General features: G+C 40.2%; 1 long non-coding RNA gene across 3 annotated transcripts in view; it reads left to right on the top strand.

Annotated features, from left to right (window-relative positions):
* LOC133223597 (uncharacterized) overlaps nt 1-17,603 on the top strand; it is a 227,473-nt gene that overhangs the window by 202,261 nt on the left and 7,609 nt on the right. For all 3 annotated transcript variants that reach the window (XR_009728629.1, XR_009728626.1, XR_009728628.1), the window contains 2 exons: nt 13,120-13,232; nt 13,480-13,645. This is a non-coding gene — a long non-coding RNA (uncharacterized LOC133223597). The remainder of the gene's footprint in view (nt 1-13,119; nt 13,233-13,479; nt 13,646-17,603) is intronic.

Below are 17,603 nucleotides of genomic sequence, written 5' to 3'. Positions count from 1 at the left end.
AACCTTTAGGTTTTCTCCTGTAATACTCCTGCCTTCTAGCAGCCTGTATTGGTTCATCAATGAGGCAGCTCACTCGGAGTTATCTGGCTATGCAACTGGGAATCTGGATGCAGGAGTCTTTGCAACCAAGGACTGCAGAGAGACAGCATTCCTTTTGCAGCCATGCCGTCTGACAATGGGAAAGAAGTAGGGTTTTGCAGAAGATAAATGAAATTTTATATACCAGTAGATGGACTGGAAAATTCTGCTGGCTTAATCTCAAATCCCAGATTTCCGTACACCTCTTGGGTTTTCAATATAGGTCCACAAAACACTTTCTCATAGTGCATAGGTACAATTCCAAGGTAGTTGTAGTCAGTGGACTGAGTACCTTGGGGTAAAAAAATCAGTTCAACATGGTTTAGAGATGAGATGAACTGATTTAAAGACAAGAAATAAGAGAAACCAGCACTGTATATTCGACTAACATTACATAAACACAAGAAAAACACTTTTAAGCCTTCAGTGTGCAAATTGTTCACTAAGTAAATGCAACATTTCTGTAAAGGCCTGTCTCTCCTGCTTCCTCCGTGATACACTGTACCTTGGTCTTAACTGCTTCACATTCCCCCTCAGTTTAATTACCTTTTCTTATGTTAATTTACAAATTCTGAAATTCAGAAATCTCCAGGCCATAGTTTTAAGAAGAAAGCATATTTTTATATTGAATAATGTAGTTAAGCCTGAGGAAGTTAATGTGAATCCAGGACCTTCTCCAAAGTCTTGCAGTTCAGTTTTGTCCCCTAGGCCTGGCTGGGCTTTTGTGACACTGATGAATGCGTGCTCAGACAAAAAAGGTGGGGGAGGCTTGTTGAACTCTCAGGACCCATCGTGGGCTGGGGGCATGTCCTGCAGTGGTGGTTATGCAGCTAGAATAAGACATGCATGTCCCTGCCCACCACCCAGCAGCGCTGCATTTCTTTCACTTTGAAGGAGCTGGGGAGAAGCTGCTGTGCCCTGGAGCGCCCTGGACTGTGGGAGCTGCCAGCAGTGTTTTCAACGGACAAGGGAAAAGCTTTAGAACTCTGAGCTTCCCTTGGTAAATCCTTGCCTACTTCAGGCAAATGAACACAAACAAAATCTTCCTTCCTGGTTCCATGCAGTCTTTTAGCTGCTGTTGACCTCTGCATCTTGTTAGGGTTGCTTTGGCCCAACAGCCCCTCCTTGTCATGGAGGCAAATTCTTGCTTCTGGGGTTAGGAAGCCTCCTGGTTTCCATTGACCTGGGAGTTTATCTCTGCCACGGGAGTGAGATGCTGCAAGTCAGCTGTGTGATGGCATCCTTCAACTGTCTGAAGCAGCAGCCTCTTGGCCCACCTGTTCATCAATTCTGCAGGAATCCCAGGGCAACAGCAGCTCTCAGTGCATTTCAGGAAGCTTCTGAGAAATACCTCACATGGCTTTGCTAGGTTCAGAATGAAATGATGGAGTGGCATAACTGCACCATTCAGGCAGAGCTCAGAAAAGGGGGCCTTGTACAATGATGCTGAAAGACTTAAGATATGCTCACAGAGTGGTTTTTCAAAGCGATGTGGTGAACTTTTCTGCTCTCTAAGGTAAGAGAGCTGCTGTTTTGCATCATTTCCCAGTCACAGCTGTGAGGAAAAAAAGAATATTCTTTCTCCCAGTGGTGTGCATTATCAATCCTTTGCAGGGAAGGGACTCATGCAGTGGCAGTGTCTGGATGCTGCAGGTTACCCAGGAGAGTGTGTATTACGCAGGCATCAAGTTTCAGCATTGCTGGATTTTGTTTGGGATATGTTTTTCTACAGCATAAGAGCCATATTAAATTGATTTACATGAGCCATGGAAGTTGTTCAATGGGAAGAAAGCTAATTTTCCCTTAATTACGCTCTTCTCCTGTCTCTGCATGCATCCAGGCAATCTCAGACCTCTGGTAATCCCAGAAATGCATTCAAGCAGAGAGGTGTGGTTTTGTGTTTGATGTGCAAAATGGTGGTTCATTGTAATCTTCCTTACATGTGTACTCATGAGGCCAAACTTCATTTTTGTTCAGATTGTCCATGAGTGCTATTGGAATGGACTTATTGTGTGAAATAACCATGAGTGTCGATCTGTGGTATTTCACCTCAGAAATTAATAGTGCTTCCTTGAGACAGTCTCCCTCAACTGTCAAAGCCATAATACTGCTGAGCAGTCAGGCCTGCGGGTGTTTGGGGAGTGAGCTGCTCTGCATAGGTGTGATCCTGATGTCAAGCCCAGACAAACTGAGCTAAATACACACTGGAATTTGCTGTCAGTGTTAAACAACCTTTCAGGAAAATTACTTGCTTATTTTCTTTTCTTTCATTTTTCCTTCATCTTTTTTTAATCCTATATGGCAAATCTAAAAATCTGCATTCATGTCAGTAGTTACCAGCTGCCAGAAACTTCTATTCAGGAGAAACAAAGTAATATTCACACATTCACCTAGATTTGAAGCCATTTGATAGTAAGAGGTACTGTATGACTCCTAAGTACTTCTTGTTAACACTGAGTAGAGGGGAGACAAACATGTTCGTGCTATATTTAATACTGAAGTATGGACAGCATGAAGCTATTTTTCTTAACAAAGTTTAAATCGTGAAAATATCTAATGTTAATGTCCAGATGTATGTTAGCAAGACTGATAGTCTATTAGTTTGCTTGCTCTAATACTTTTAAACCGCGTTGTGTGTGTTTAGTCAACTGTACTCATAGGGGAAGGTCTGTTACATCTGGTCTCATTAGTGCCTTCGATTTTATAGGAATAAGCACACCTTGGAAAAAAACTACTTCAGGCATTATACACAGAATTAATTTGTTTCATCATCCTGGAATGCTTCTGGAGAATATCTGCATGTCTTTCATTTGCTATTCTGTCTTTATTTATCAGTGTTATGCACTAAGACACCATGTCAGTGTCCCTATGAGAAGGTCAGCTAAAGAAGTGAAAGCATTAGCACCCAATAGTCTCTTCTGAACTGCTTTTTACTGCTTTTGATTCCTGAAATATGGTAAAGTAAATAAAATTGCAGGCTTTGCTTGCTTTTTTGGTATTCCATGGATATTATTGTTATTTATGTATTATAAACAAAATGCAGGCCAGCATGTTCACACACATAAAATTGAAAGTGTCATCTTGAGACTCTTACTGTTGCAGGCTATATTATATCAAGCACCACTGTTGATGTAGTGACTGTTTTCTTTTGAATAAGACACTCTGAGCACTTTTCTCCCTTTGCTCCCTGTCACTGCAACCCTGGTGGGCATCATTAGTGCATAAAATGCATTTAATCTTAGTCCTCCTTGGTGGTGTGGAGTGGTAGAGAGTACTGCATCTTGTACCTAGCAGCATGGGTTGGGTTTCTTAGCTTCAGATGCTCTGATTGGCTCCTCTGCAACCAAATGCTTCTAAAACCTGAGAAACTGCTAATTTTCAGCCTAATGGCGAGTTTGTATCATTTTATTCTTGTGTCATCTTGTTTTCCTGCCTGTTTTACCCTGTTGCAATTGTATATGACATCCCAGTTGTCTATCAAGCTAAACATTTCATCTTCTCTGCCCTTCTCTTGTAAGATACGCATTTTTTGATTGTTGTGGCAGCACTTCTTTATCCTGTTCTGGTTTGTGAATCTCTGTCTTGAATGTTGAAGCTCTATCCCATGCAGTTTTTGAAAGAAAGCCCTTGTACAGTGGCATTAATACTTTTCTATCTACTAAAAATGCCTTGATTGATGCTTCCTAAAGTTACATTTGTCTCTTTCGTAGCTGACTCTTACAAACCATATATTCTCCACCTTAATAATGTCTTATTGATGAGCTCTCAGCTTCTTGCAGGAGTTCTTGCAGTTAGCTCCCAAGTATAGAATCACAACATTTTTTTGTATGTGGGACTCATTTCACATTTCTATTGTTCTTGTCACCAAAGAAATCCATTCCTTTTGGGGTAGTTATTGAAATTCTCCTCTGTGTTGGCAATGACACCCCACATCGCTGACTCTCATTAGTCCATGTGTTCTTACCAAGGTTATTAAAGAAAATCCTAAACTAGATTTGCCTTTGGAAATCTCCAGTAGCCAAGCTCCCTGCTGCCTGGCATTCTTTCCCTTAATACTTCTTGTTGCTGTTTTTCCTTCACACAGCTGCCTACCCACTAGCTACCACTTTCTAAATTGACAAATGGTTTCCACTGGAAATGCTTTACTGAAGTCCAGCTGTAGGAGACTGGATTTCTTTTGTCTTTGTGTAAAACATGGATTATCTTTCCATGTCAGCCTGGAGAACTCTGAATTTTAGCCCATTTTGTCTTTATGTTCATGTCACTTGCTAACCTTCCTTTCAGAATCTGTTCTAAATTATTCCATACTCATGAGGTCACACTTTCAGGACTATTCATTTGTATTACTTTCCTATTCTTAATGCAGGCATTACATATACTTGTTCTCCAGTCAAATGACAGCACTTCTCACTGGATAGACTATTATAAAAATACTTGATACAAGACCATAGCAGACTATTATTTCTATGGTGTATCGTTATTATAGAGCCGTGAAAATGAAAAATGTAGTTCTGTTCAGCTTTATTTTCTGAAAAGAACTTCTAGCCATGGTGAGATGGAGACAGCTCAGTTGTGTGCTATATGGGTGAGAAATCCTAGGCTGGCTTATTATTTAGCCTTTAGTCTTTTAAATGTGTGCATTGGTTTTCATTTCAGTGGCTGTTTACAAAAACAGATCTTCTTGGAATAAGAATGGAAACAAAATGAGTACTACAGTGGGTACCATTAATAAAGAAGAAAAAAATCAACTGTTTTCATTATATACAAGAAAGGGAAATGACTTTGGTATCTCACTTTTCACCAGCTGAGTTGGTAATAGAAATGGAGAAGCACTGAAATAACGTTCTTAAAAGGCTGTTTTCATTTCGATAGGGCTGTCTTTTTCTTGAGCAGTCATCAACTATCTTGAATGTGACCTGACGTGGCAGTACATGTTATAATCTTTTATTAACATTGGGGTATGATGATAAATTATGCCAGCTGTGTATTCATTCACAAATTGTGGCCAGCAGAATGTAGTCCCCATATCAGTCTATTTTAAAGATTTTCATGGGAAATACTTTCTTTTTCTTTTTTTTTTTTTTTTCTCTTTAATTTTTCTGCTTGAACTTAATCTTAAAAAGGCAGAATGCCATCCTCTAAATTGAGATTTGGACAGTGTTTAGACAAGACCTGTTCTCTTCTTAAGAAAAAAGCTGTGAACTATGCAACAGCCTCAAGTGAGGGGGGGAACACTGTTTTACATTGTGTCATTTGTGTCACAGCACAGTACCTCGGTATCTCCTAGTATTAGGTGGAAATTGCTGTTCACGCACTCATGCCCAAAGCAGAACATGTAGTCTTGAGTCACTGGCAGTCCGTCCGTGAAGGTGACTGGTAAAAAGCTGACATCAGGGATGTTGCCACCAGATGGTCCAACTATGGACCAAAGGATGTTCTTTGTTTCCATTCCTTCCATTTTAAGTTTTCTGCACGTGGATTTCATGGATGATGGAGTCTGTTTAAGAGGCAGTCTTACTCATTTCAGCTGAACTATAGTAAGCAAAATGAACATAGTAAGCAAAATTTAGCCCATTTTGGTTCATCTTCTTCCGCCTTCTTGAGGCAGAGAATTTGGACATCTAAAAAATGCCCACATGAGTATTTGGTTGTTTTTCCTTTTTCAGAGCCCTGAAGATTGGGGGGAAGAAACCACAATGAAATCCTAAGTAAGGTTATTACCTGCATTGGATTATGTGATCAACTCTGGAATAATAAACATTACTAAAGGAAATATATAGGCTTGTTTAGAAATTCAGTGAAAAAATATGATTTATAATAACATCCTAGCCTCCAATTTTGTGTTGATGGCAGATAACAAATAGTAGAAGAATGTTTCTCAGCTTTGTTGCCACTGTATAATGCAGAGCTCGTGCACATATTTAATACATTTTTAAATAAAAGAGGCAGTTTGATAAACGGGTGGCCCAGTATTGCAGTCACACACAGAATGGACAGCTGTACTATCATTTCCCCATGAGTAACACAGGGTTTACATTCACATCAGATGCTAATGTAAATGTCTTTACATTTTCCATTTGCTTAGGTATAAAATGATTTGGGTAATGGATTCTTTATTGCACTATGCCTTGTGGCTGTGCAGCTGATTTTATCTGGTACCTTACCTACCATTTTCTGTGGTAGATAAGAAGATTGTATAGTGTAGAAAGCTGTAATCTAATAAAACTTTTTGAGATGTTGAAAAGGTGTTTTGCCTTCCAGGGATTTCCAACTCAGTTTAAATGTTTGCATGGCTTCGCAGCTGAGTGTTGATGGGGATCTGTAGCTTCTCATCCACTGGGGTATTGCACCTGAAGAGGTAAAGAATAAGAAACTATGTAAAACATTTTTTTCTTCAATTATTTTTGAAAGATTTCTAATTCTCTTAAGGCACCACCCAGATATTCACGCTTTTATTCCTGCTCAGAGGAGACCAGTCATTACATGCTTCTTGGCTGGATCCCATACTTCATTTATGGATATTCACAATTTATGTAATAATATGCAGAATGGAGACAAATTTCCTATAGATCTTGTCACCTTTGTGTAGCACTTGAAAAAACTGTGAAGTGCAAGGAAGTGTTAGCAGTAAAGATCCCCAAAATATACTGTGCTGCTGCACTTTGGCAAGTACCTAACGGTCCAGATAAGCTTCATATTGTCATGTTAGACTTCTCATGCTTCTCTCAGGACTAAAGAGCTGTCAATGGGTTGCAATTCCTTTTGGTATTATGTTGTTACAAAATAAAATCTGCTAAGTGCAACTGAACTCTGTTGCATGTAGAAATAAACTTAGCCTTCTATATTTATTAATGTTTCTCTGAAAGTGTTGTTTCAGACTTGTTAGAGGAGGGAAGGATTTTCTAAATCACTGGAGTGACATGAGAGCACAGATTTCATTCAGAGTCAATTTATAAATCTGAGGTTTTATTAAAAAAAACCCCCATATATATATATATATATATATAAAATTGTTGGTGTACTTAGACAAAAGTCATGGGAGTTGGTTCTGTATCTCCTTAGCCTTTTAGGGGCAGTATGGTGAGTTGTCATTTTCCCCAAATCCCAGGTTCTTTGGTTGTGTACCAGCCATTTGGCAGTTGAAACTTCTACGTTTCTGACTTGTGACACCTCATGAGCCTGAGTTCCTGGAGCTGCTAAGCCTGCAGCTCCTTAGTGCTTCAGTTCCCACACTCCTCAGCTATACAGCAATCTAGCAGCTTTGACTCACTTGAAAGGAAATCCTGAAATTCCTGTTTGGTAGGAAACACAGATAATTTAAATCTTTATTCCTTTAGGGAACAAATGTTCCCTAGCTATATTCCAAAGGGTGGTATTGTTTGTGGAGAAGAAACATGAGAATTCCTGCCCAGCTATGCTCTGGAGTCCCTTAGATGACTTTTGGAAATTCCACGCTGAGTCTTTGGCTGCATTCAGAAAGGATCACAAGCAGGGAGCAGTTATTGCCAAGTTTTCTGTGGTAAGGAGGGGAGTGATGTATTGATGAGTTAAATTTGAACTTTTCCTTCATTTTACCATTTATGATCATTATTATTGCCTACACTAGAATAATTCTGAGTTTGGCCTGCAGCAACAACTATTCTGTTCCATCTGTTGGAGAGATGTAAATTTAAACAAGCAGAAAAATACTATCCCAACTCAGTCCATGTATTACTACATGAAAGCAAAATTTGCCACTTTTCAGTATAAGAAAATTTACTTTGGAAAAAAGGTTTTCTGTATCTGCTTATCTCAGGTGATTTCATAGCTCCTTCTCATAACACATCCATTCAGTGCTTCCAAAGAAACAAAAGAGTGGCAGGTGGTGTAGTGCAGAGAAGGCTCTTGTGCCTGCTGATGCATTAGCTGTATCAAATAAACCTCTACCGATTTTACTAATACAGTGGTGAAACAACAGAAACTGCCTAAGGCGCCCCCTCTGTTCCTTTGGAGCAATGGTAGCACTGGTGGCCCCTTGCAACCGGAGAGCAATAGGGGGAAAATGACAGGCAGATAAGGTAGTAGCTGCTGCCTAGTAAGTAAAATAGCAAAAGGCAGCAAGTGCCTTGTGTTCTGTGTTCCCAGTATGGTAACTGCAGTAGTTCGAGTGTTGTGGCTTTATGGCTAAAACGTTAGCATCAATTTGAAGTATGTTTTAGATCATAGCTCTTCAATGCTCAGTGTAAAAACTGAAGCGACAAAATCCACATCCTTCCACTTCTGTGTGCCCTTTCTTCTTTCCCTGTCCTTACTAACAATTCCCCTAACTGCCCTGCCCTCTCTTTTTAGGCAGCCTGTCATGCAAAGATTGTTTCTTCTGTTCCTTTCTGGTAAGGATATTGTGCTCTCTTCCTATGGCTGTTAAAGTGATGTGCCTTAAATGTTCCTTACAATGTTGCTCTGCCTTTTGGAAAGCAAGGCACTGACTGTGGATATAAGGCAGTTTAGTTTGCAGTGGTAATTAAATAAGAAGCAGTATACTGGGAGGCAGAGCTGCCAAGTACCTAAGAAGGGAGTGGAAAACTTAGTCTTTTCATGGTCTTTTGCCACCATTTGCTTAGGAACGTAGAAGGCATGGGATATCTACCATGGGGAAGGAGGTTCTAAACAAAGTGCTGGTTTTCATGTAAGCTCTTATTTGCAGCCCATTACAAAAAGTACAAACCTGAAAAGCCACTCTGACTTCAGTTCCCAGTGAAGTTGACATTTGATTATTTTTGGTTTCCACTTTCTTTGACAGCTCAGCATCAGTCCCACCTCCACCTCACACAATTTTAAGATCCTGTTCAATAAGCAGAACAAGTATAAACATGGTTCTCTACTCCAGTTATCCTGGAAGACAGAGGAAGAGAGGAAAAAAGGCACAACAGCCTGCTCAGTGCAGTTTTAATAAGACAGATCACTTTTCTTTAAATTTGGAGTGTTGCCTTACTTTGAAATTCTTTACTCTCTGGTCAGTTCTGGCTAGTTTGGAGTCCATTCCTTTAATTTTTCTCTTCCCAGCCTACATTCCCCTCCCTCCACAAGCACTGCTGGCACTGCTCCCTCCTGTTTCTCCCTTGCCTACGCTCTCAGAGTATCATTGGCTTCATGCCTTACTCAGCCAGGATAGTGTCATGAATACTGCATACTGTTCAAATGTGCATGTCTGATGTGCAAAGTTCTAAAGTAAATGCTTCTGTAGATAGAAACTGTGTGGGGAATATCACAAACCAGAGTCAAGAAAATTGCAGTGTTTTCTAAAGAGAGAAAACACATTGAAAATAGTCATTTGTAAATGACATATATGCCTAGTGAGTGAATCATATGCAGTGTTCTAAAAACTAGCGTTTATCATAAAAATCGTGTAAAATAGGGACCTCACATTTATCTGTTTAACCCCCATCTCCAGGGCAGTTCAGCTGTACCTCGAACATTACTACTGATGTTTATCTAACCTTTTCAAAGAGATTCCATTATGGAAATTGAGCAATATCCCTAAGCAGCATATTTAATTCACTGGTGGTTTCTTATACCACTGAATGTGGAGGACGTTTTACTTCTTTGTCTTTGTAGCAGCACTTCATATATGTGTTCACATGTTAACTGACTTCTCAGTCTCTCTTCCTCAGATGGAGCACCTTTCTTTCTTTCAGTGTTTGCTCAAGGAGCCTACTATCCAGACATTGCTCATCGTTGTCTTCTTGCCTCTAAATTCCAAGTGGTGTACAGAGAGTGGGTTTGTTGGAATGTAGAGTCCTAAGCTGAACAAACTACTTCAGAGGAGGCTTTGTTAGCTCTTAGCATCATAGTGTTTGGAGAGATTATTTTTTTCTCACAGCAGTGTGACAGTGTTGATTGATGCTTGATTTCTGAGGTGGTTTAACCCCTTAGGTTGTCTTCTGTCTCCTAGCTGGTAGTTTTGCATTCAGCATTTGTGCACTTGATTGTTATGACCTTCAGCTGGCTGACAGGATCTGAAGTATAACACTTAGTGTTTGTCTTTACTGAGGCACATCCTATTTATTTCGGAACACTTTTCCATTTTCTTAGGATTGTTTGGGATTCTAATCCTGTTCTCCAGCAGTTTTGCCCTTTGCAGCTTCATGTAGTCTGCAAATGCAGCAAGTGTATTACATCACCCAAGGCACTGATGAAATGACTGTACGTTACAAGTCTCAGACAACAAGCTGGTGATAGCTGTCCTTCAAATACAGGTTTTTCAACTAGGAATGTGCCTGCTTTATATTTCTTATGTTCCCTTTGGTTCACTATGAAAGCATTGCATGAGGTAAGTCAGGGCATCGTTGGTAGATTTTCTAGTAATGTCATGGGAGTTTGAATTCATGTCATTTGTTTTGACTGTTACTGATCACCTTGCTGTCTTCCCCATGTCTGTAGATTAAATCTTTGTTGTTCTTTAACTTTGTCAGCAAATACAGATAGGTGTACTGAAATCTGATTCTCTCTATTCTTCATTTCCTGTTCTGCGTATCTGCTTCTTTCCAGTCTTCAAGTATCTTTTTGTCTTCCACAAGTTCTTGAAGACTTTTATTGAAAACTTTTCTTGCCTACAAGGTTGTTGTCATTGCTTATATCATGCTGACACTTTCTATTTGGGCTTCCTTGTAATTATTAGCTTGTAGGTGTCAATGTGCAAGAAAATGTGAACCTTTCAATTAATATACTCTTTTTAATTACTATTACTGCCCCCTCTTGTTTGGCAAAGCTGTTCTTTGATAGCTTTTTGAGATTAAGGCTGTTCTTTTCACCTGTTTGTGATGTGCTTTTCTATTTTATTCTGGAGTCTTCGGGCGAGGTTTTGACCTAACCTCAGTGCCTTGATATCTTTGGCTGTCAAGAGACGTGATCTTCAGTTAGAATAAGCCAAGAGAATTTAAATTGGCTTAAGGTAAATCATCCTCTCTGTGCCCCAGGCCACATTTAGGAGGTGAAGCCATCTTTGCTTTTACCCTTTAAGGCAAGCTCAGCAGGTATCTGGCTCATCTGGGAAATGAGCTCACTGAGTTTACATGAAATACTTCATTGACTTAACTTTTCTCTCCTTCGAATATAGTACTTCTTTAAAGTGTCTTTACAAAGTGATCTTTCTTCTCTTTTACCACACACTATAGGGTGAAAACCTTGCCCCACTGAATTTAGTATGAGCTTCAGTTAGGTCAGAAATTTTACCCTTGAATTTAAAGTATGGTTATATTGTGCAAGCCTTAAGTAATGTGTTTCATTTTGCTAAGCTCACTTTTTCTTTCTAACCACTCTTCAGTCAAAACTAAGTAGAGAATAAGGAGAGCATATAATCTTGATTTTTGTACAGGCAAAACCAACGTTATAAGAATTTTTATGTTTTCAGAACAAGGCCAAATCCTCTGCAGTCTATTTCATTACATGTTAAATGAATCTGGATAAAGAATGGATTTGTGTCTCAGTGAACAATCCCAAGAAGTCTGAGTTGAGTTGATGACCCTGACATTGGCATTACCTATCATCTTTCCATCTGTAAAGTGACGATAATGATACCAATATTTCTTTAAAGCCCTTGGAGATCTTTGTCTGAGAACTTTTGGCTATATTCTGTAAGTGACACTTCTTTACTTTCCAGAAACCTTTTCAGGCCTCCATTAAAAAAATAAATGTGTTCAGCTTTTTGTACTGGCACTTAGAGACCTCAGTGTCACCAGACCTGTGAGATCTCTTCCAAAAATTAGTCCTTTTGCAGCCCTTCGTCTTCCTGCTGAGCTAGAGAAGCTCGATATTTTTTTGCCTCCCAGCAGAAACATCTACCAGGATTGATGCTTCCAGGGAGTGGGTGTGACAGTTGTCTTGCACTTAGAAAGTGAAGCATGTATAGGACTCTTCTTAATAGAGCGGTTGTTTTGGAGTCCCAGTAGAAAGCCAAGTGCCTTTTAGAGCATATTTAAATTAATGAGGGATCAATGGATGTTGGTGCTTAACAATAGCAGAGAGCTGTTCTTAATGGCATAGAATGGTGGTTCAGAAGGGAACAGGTCTGACTGTGCCATTACGTAAGAAACAATGAGAACAGAAACCAAATTTGCTTGAAGATAAAAAATTCTGTGTTTGTAGGAGAGAAAACTCAACTGAGAAATCTTACTACGTTGTGACAGCTTCCGGACTATCAGAGTGAGGATTTGCTAATTATCAGGAGGGGGTTATTTGGAGGGCTTTTCTGGTAACAGCTGAGGATTTTAAATGAGAAAAGTAGCTGTTACATAATATTTAGCCCTGAAACATCCTGAGTTTTTTTGTGTAACTCCCTTGGCATGGAGTCAAGTAGGGATAAAGTACTTATGTTTCTGTGTTTCTTAAAATTACTTTTTCAACACATTGAATGGGTCTGGAGTCTCAGGGGAGCAGTCTAGGCCAGACTGAGAGTAGAGCTGCATCATAGGCTGCCATCCCAATGGAAATGGGAAAAAGCAGACAACTTCCATTAGAGGCTACCGCTGAGATTTCAGCAGCATGTTGGAAGTTCTGTTTGTGTTCCAAAGAGTAATTGCACATCGCTAGAACATGTCCCACTTTGCTGCATGGTAGAAGTAGTCGATATGGACTTAGTGGGGGAAGGAAAGAGAACTGCATACTGCAAGTGGGAAAGACTCTAGACCCATATTCCTATCTCATGCAATACTCTCTGTGAGATACTTCCTTGTGGAGGACTTTAAGAAACATGTACGCTTCTATTCTCAGCCTTATATGTTTTCCAAGTTTCTAATCTAAATTGCTATTCTGATATTTTTCCTGATGCACTTTTAAAGTCAAGGTTTTTCAGACTTTAGCTGCTTGTTTTGAGAAACCATTCCATTCCCTTGTAATTTTTACTGTGAAACATTTTCATCTCAGTTGTCTGATTATTTTTTTTCTTGATTTCTTGTTTTTATATTTAAATCTTTGTCATTATTTTAATCCACAAAATTCCCAGCTTCACATCTGAAAATACATGTAGATTTTATGTAATCTAGTTCTATGTCCTTTTCCCTTTAGGTCTCTTGGGGTCATTGGATGTCTGCCCTGTGAATCTTTGTATTGTTTTCCCACATTAAGATGCTTAGCCCTGAATGTATAGTCCTAAAATGATCCATTACCTGTATCTTTATGTACATCTTCCACTTACCCTCTCCTTGTGCAGCCTAATCTCTTATTTGTTAATTAGCTTGCCAAATTTGTGTTTCACAAGTACCTTTCCCAGGTAATTTCTGAAAGTTTTTTACCTTGCTCTGGTGCCAAAATGCAAGTTAGCTAATTTAAACTCTTAAGACATTAGCACAGAGAAATGATTGAAACATTTATTGTGTAGCAGAAAGCTTTTAGATTAACAGTTGTTCAATTCAAACATGATTGCAGGGAAACGAAGGAGGGAAAAGAAGAATATCTGGGTAATCTCTGCACCTGAGGAAAATCTATGGCAGCTTGTGACTGCTGTAATGAGCCCTGGGGCCACTGGCAGTTGGCATCTTTCAGCTGCTGTGCCTTGTGCTGGAAGGCTGGACCACCACGAAGCAGCTCCAAGGTGGGTAGCAGAGTGCAAAGGCTAATTTAAAACTACAGCTGCATTTTGCTCCTTGTCTTTGCCAAGTATTCTGTGGTGAGAGGTAACGATTGCTGCTGCCGCCCCACCGAGCGTTCCTTCTTAGGAGGGCGGAGGCCTCAGCTCAAGGGCATGCACTTCATGCAGCCCTTTATAACTGTACAAGCACTTCTAGCATTGCTACAACTTACGTTCGCTTTGCTCTTTTTGTACAAGCATGAATGATCCTGCAGAATACAAGATGACAGAGAAACGCGGCTGCTTTCATTTGCTTAAGTTCTTCAAGACGTAACCTTTTATCTCTAGTTGAGTTTGCTGCCTCCCTAAAGCCTGGTGTGGCATTTATCTTTTCTCTTAGGTATTCAGGATATTTTCCCAGTCTGTATTTCCTTAGCCTGTTCCTCATAGCATTTTCCAGTGAGAGCATTAGGGAGATATATAAAGGGGGCATATAAGAAAGGAGGAGACTTTTTACCAAGGCCTGTGGTGACAGGTCAAGAGACAATGGTTTCAACTGAGAGTAGATTTAGATTGGACACAAGGAAAGGAGGTTTTTATGATGAGGAGGATGAGACACTGAAACAGGTCGCACAGAGAACTTGCGGATGCCCCTTCATTTGAAGTGTTAAAACCCCTGATTATCACAGGAGGATTGGACTAGATAGTATTTAAATGTCCCCTGAAACCCAAACTCTTCTGTGATTCAGTCCTGGAAATAATTTGAGCTATTTGACAGGTATTTGGATGTTGGAATTGATGTCTGTTCTTTGTTTACTGGTATAATGTTTAATATCCAGTGCTACTTACCTGAATTCAGTTCTTCCTTCTTTTTCTGAGCCCAGCAAGACCTTGGCTGAAACTGTTTTCTTTCTGGGTACTAATGCTTGATTCAGCTGCACGGGTTCTCTCTGCATCTCTTGTCAGTCCAGGAGGACGCTTTCAGGGAAGTGCTCATGGGACCTTGGGTTTCTGTCATATGCTTCTGGTTCAGAGGAATGCTTTGTGAGTGTTTGCCCAGCTAGAAGAAGAAAGCATTTTGATTTCAAACCATTGGAGACAGTGTATTCTGCAAACCAAACTTTTTACCTTGCTGCATTACTCTCCTTGATGGCATATTGATCTACTTTACTCAGCCAAGTTGGGCCAGGCCCAGCTTTCTGCCCAGTTACGTGTCTCAGCGTCTTGCACTTTCACATCTTAAGCAGGACTCAGACTTGTTCCTCCATGCTGGGATCAAGCTCTGTAACTGCTCTTCATAATGAGCAAACACAGTACAGATATACCTGGAGGCAAAAACAGCGGGTTCCACCCCAGACATTGAACACCTTCTCGGCAGTGTGTGGGGTTTCTGCTCCTACAGCAGCTTCCTGCTTTCCCATGTGGCATCATGCAAATGAACAGGTCTGGGAACAGATGAGTTTGAAAGTTTGCTGTATAGGTGCTTGAGTTCTTTTCTCTGCAGAGGTTGTGTTGAGGATGTGCTGGCTAAGGCATCTTGAGCATAGGTCTCTCCAGCCATAAATTCCCTTCAGAAGGTTTCTTCATATAAGAGCAGCAGGTGGTCTTGGTGTTCAGAGTCTGTGCTGATTGCCTAGCCATGGACAGTAAGTTGGGGCAAAATTTCAGATCACTTCTTTAAGAAAACCAGTTCAGTCTGGTGCAGTGTTATGGTGATGTTTGCTGAGATGGTTAAGCTTCTCACAGGATGTGCTTTGAGCTTCTAAGCTGATCTTGCTGGTAACTGTTGCCAAATGGATTTAGCTATCTGAATGGGTCTGGGTGTCAGATGAACATGAGAATAAGTAAGACAACAGATGCAGGAATGAAAGGAGTTGAGATGAGTGCAGCACCCCCAGTTTCCCTGGCAGGTTTTGGTTTGAGATATTAGCCTGGCTCAGTGTCTCCTGAGGTTTAGCATCTCTCTGATGCTGGGAGGGACAGACCTGTCTTGCTCCTGGCCGCTTGCTTCCCGTGTGTTGGAAGGTAACTGACCGCCTTGAGCCAACTCAGCTCACTAACCCTCCAGTAAATGAACTGTTTATAAAACTGTGAGTTCTCCAACTGTCTCAGCAGATCAGCTTGGCACCAGAGCTGGTTCCAGAGGGCAGCAGGGTGTGTCTTTTAGGAGCAAGACTCAGACTGACTGCTGTCCTGTGAAACAGCCACCTGTCCTAACTCCTTCTCCCAGACTGAGGCTTAGTGCTTGACCAATGCCTTTAGACTGCCTCCAAACCTGGTAACATCATCACTGATTTAGCTGCACTGTAGGTGAAACTCCAGTGGTGTATTACAAAAGCTGCTTTGACAATCATGCTTTATTTTTGACAGAATAGTTACTGTATTTTTAAGTATCATCTTACAGTACATGTGGCTATATAATCTACAAATTGCATATTGCTAGCCTAGAACAACAAATTCTGTGTTCAGATATGAAATGATAGTTGTGCCGCTTTGTTAGAGCGTGAGCTTACAGTCTGAGAAACAGTGATGTTTTCCTTACTTCTCTTGCTGGAGGTTGGTCATACAGGATTGTCCTCAGCAGAAGACAACACTTCCAGCAGTCTATTTTCTTATAATTATTACTTGCAGCTTTTATGCAAGTAATAATTATAAGAAAAAAGTTTATTTACTGGCCAATTATCCAATTTTTTAATTCTTGGTCTTTGCTGGAAGGTAAAATGAAGAGAAATGCAAAAGGAAAATGAAGTCATTCATGTACTCTTTGCTTCTAGCTTTCACTTCATTTGATTGTAAATTGTTTGCAGTAAAATTGCAAATTAGTAGCTTGGATAAAGCTCTATAAATTTCTTCAATATCAGATTTAAATGAGGAGGAATTGGACCTCTAACCTTTATAGAGTGTAACTGTAGCTGGATGTGTTCCTAGGGGCAAATTCCTCCCTATCATTTGCTTGAACTCTCAATTGCTCACTGTTTAATGCATAATAGGTGGATGCTGGAAAATGCCTAAGAAGATGCAAGATGGAAACTTAGGCACTCTCATTACTAAACGTGGATGTCAGAGGACATGCTGCATCCCACAGCAGGCTTCTGAACAGAAGTGCCTCTCAAAAACCCACACTGCTTTCCAAGAGTAGTGCAAAACTTATATCCTGGGCTGGCAGAAGGTGAGACAAGGGTTACACTGAAAGTAGGTTTTCTACATATTGTAATAAGAGCAAGTTGGAATAGCCACCCCTCCTGGAAAAGAAAAATACCACAAGAACTTCACGGTAATTTTCTCCCGTGTCTTACCTAGGTACAGGGAAAGTGTCCTACAGTGTAGGTAAGGTAAATTTCGGTTTTGTGTGAGGTATTACTACTGTCACTTTATTTATTTTATGACTGAGATAACTTCTTCCCGTTTATCACACAGCTAAAAGAACAATTCTTCCATTCTCAGGCCTGTCGAGCAGTGTTTTTGTTTCACCTGTGTTGCTTTTACCAACAGCCAAAGTCATAGGAAGTATAATCTTTACAGGCAATAGTCCAAACATTTAGAGAACAGCCATGGAGAGAGAGAGATACTTTTATAGAGAGTCTGTTTGGTGGCTATGGCCAGCCTAGAGGAAATGGTCAATGGCTGGAGGTACATCTGCATGTGCTCGTTCTAGCTGGGTGTATGGGAAGAGGGCACTTCTGCGATGCAGAGAATTTAACCTCTGATTTGTGTGCATAAATAACTGGATTCAGGTATTAATTAGCTTAGTTTGGAGAATTGCAAATTAAAGGAACTCATACCTTCCTGTCAGAACAATTTTGTCTGCGTTGTGCTGGCTGATAAATCAGATTGCATAAAGGGGATATTGTGTGGGTTTTCCAAGAGCAAATCAGAATATTATAAAATTAAACCTATGTGTTTCCTTTTTTTTCTCTGGCACACTCATTACGTCTATGGAAGAGTTTCTGCTCCCTTTAATGTCAATTTGAACTGCCTTTGT

This window comes from Neopsephotus bourkii, unplaced genomic scaffold (genome assembly GCF_033783945.1).
Source record: "Neopsephotus bourkii isolate Nb327-2 ecotype Australia unplaced genomic scaffold, CSIRO-AGI_Nbou_v1 NB_168, whole genome shotgun sequence".
NCBI classification, from domain to species: Eukaryota; Metazoa; Chordata; class Aves; order Psittaciformes; family Psittacidae; genus Neopsephotus; species Neopsephotus bourkii.
Note: the sequence above shows the minus strand (reverse complement) of the source record. Positions and strands in the feature narration are given on the sequence as shown.